Source organism: Aristolochia californica, unplaced genomic scaffold, assembly GCF_029961685.1.
Source record: "Aristolochia californica isolate CCGP_79_NKW_82.1479 unplaced genomic scaffold, dmAriCali1.0.hap1 SCAF_6, whole genome shotgun sequence".
Taxonomy (NCBI): Eukaryota; Viridiplantae; Streptophyta; class Magnoliopsida; order Piperales; family Aristolochiaceae; genus Aristolochia; species Aristolochia californica.
The window spans coordinates 28,430,169-28,432,220 of record NW_027182257.1 but is presented as its reverse complement, the minus strand read 5'-3'; the positions used below and the strand labels follow the sequence as shown (position 1 = coordinate 28,432,220).

The following is a 2,052-nucleotide window of genomic DNA, read 5'->3' as shown; positions in this document are numbered from 1 at the left end:
CCAGACGATTTTCTCTTCGTTCCGGATCAAAAGACGTGAGGATAACCAAGCTTTCGAAGGAACCCGATCTCATGTACTTAGACTAATGATCAATGCTTCCTTTCTCATTACTCTTACCCCTTAAATAGGGTTCACCCTTTTAGGGTTTAAGATAAAATATTACAAAAATATCCCTATAATTAAAATATTCCAAAAATACCCATGTGGCCTAAAAATGAAATAAAATAATGTAAATTAAATAAAAACAATTAAATATTAATGTTATTGCATGCATAATATTACACCCCCTGGAAGAACAAGCTTGTCCTCAAGCTCGAAAGTAAGGTTTGTATGCCGATGTCCCCCCCTCCGACAACTATATGAATTGTGCCATGCAAAGGACCGACGTAGGTGTATTTCTCTTTGTTCGTACAGATGTTATGGTTGATTGGACATGTTCTTTCATAGTTGAGGACTCTCCAGCCCCCTGGGTTCTTCGAAAGACCCCTCCTGGGCATTCCAACTATTTGAAGAGTACCCCAAAATCCTATGTGCAAGGAAGATAAGCCATGGCTGTGTACGTCTGTCTACTGATGCAAAGCATTCTTCAATAAATTGATACTGCTCGGTCCCTTCTCTCCAATAATGTTCAGTATCAGCTACACAAAAGCAGAACATTCCATAATCTGTTGAGTACCAGTAGTTGGCCCGATTTTCAGCAGGAACATAATACATCGTTTCAGCTACAACACGACATTCGCCTCCAGAATCTCTATGCCTATAGAAGGAACTAGATCCTGGCCAGTCGTGTTCATGGTTACCTCTCGCTGTCATATATAGAACAACAGAAGCAATGAGCTCCACTTGTGCAATAAACTGGTCCCACTGCAAGATTTATCCATTTGCATAAGGCATATCTCCAATATGGACAACTATGTCGTAATTATTCACATTACGGATAAGTTGATCGGTAGTATTTAGAGAGCCTGATTGATAATTGTTTTACTCATTTGAACCATCACGTTCTACCTTTCCCATATCACCAAATATGATTATACGTCGAAGAGAGTTCTGGCCAGGGAAATGAGAAGCCTTAAAACAATCGGTCTGGCTCCAATCATATGATCCATTAGACAGTTTATGTCCCAACTAGTAAATGTACACAACATTTGGCCACAAATCTTTCAGAAAGCTTGTATATATGAATACTGGATCCTGCCAACCAACTGTCCAGAATAGAACTTCATCAAAGTCTCTTCATCTAAGAGAACAATCTAATGCATGTGCTATCGTGAGCTGACCTTTCATGAATCCCACAGTGCATGTTTGCATGCTGGCATGACCAACATCCACAAAAGAAACATATAATTGATCATTTTCAGGTGATTCCATACGCCAAAGCTTTTGCAGTAGTTTCCTGCATTATCCTCAAAGGATAAAGGCCAGCAATAGAAGCAGCCAAAACAACTCTCCTTGGAAGGTCAGGGAAATAGATAGGAATTTCAATACAACAATCTACAACTGCAACATTCAGATTCTTCTTTGCTATACTGTTAAGATTTGAAGGAACCATTCCTAAAACTTGTGTTGGGGTAAAAGTCCTCATGTTCCCCAGATATCTAGCATGAAAAGAGGTAACCCATCGGGGCCTTCGGTTATTGAGAAAGCCAAAGAATGAAGATCAGACTGGATCTCAGGATCAGAGAACTTTCTGCCCATAAGGTGTTTGATTTGAGAAATAGAGTTCTTCGGATTCATGATAGAAGAGGCAGCTGCAACTGTGCCCACAAAATGTTGTTTCTCTCCAAAACAAACCACAACAGTGGTTGCACGCTGTTATGACCCTGGGTTAAGTACCTATGTCTTTCACTCCTAATAGGCCGGTCTTTTGGGTAGTATTGGCTAGGTGCTTAACATTTGGTATTAGAGCTAGCTCCTTTGTCACACGTTCGAATCCCGGAGGGTTGACCTATGCGGAGGGGGCGACCTTGACGGAGTAGGCCACCGCACTTGCGGAGGGGGCGACCTTGGTAGAGTAGGCTATTGATAGAGTGGGCCGTTGCAAGTGGGCCG

General features: G+C 41.5%; 1 pseudogene; it reads right to left on the bottom strand.

Annotated features, from left to right (window-relative positions):
• Positions 1–278: 278 nt before the first annotated feature.
• LOC137935297 (probable inactive purple acid phosphatase 27) lies at positions 279–1,552 on the bottom strand (annotated as a pseudogene).
• Positions 1,553–2,052: the final 500 nt, after the last annotated feature.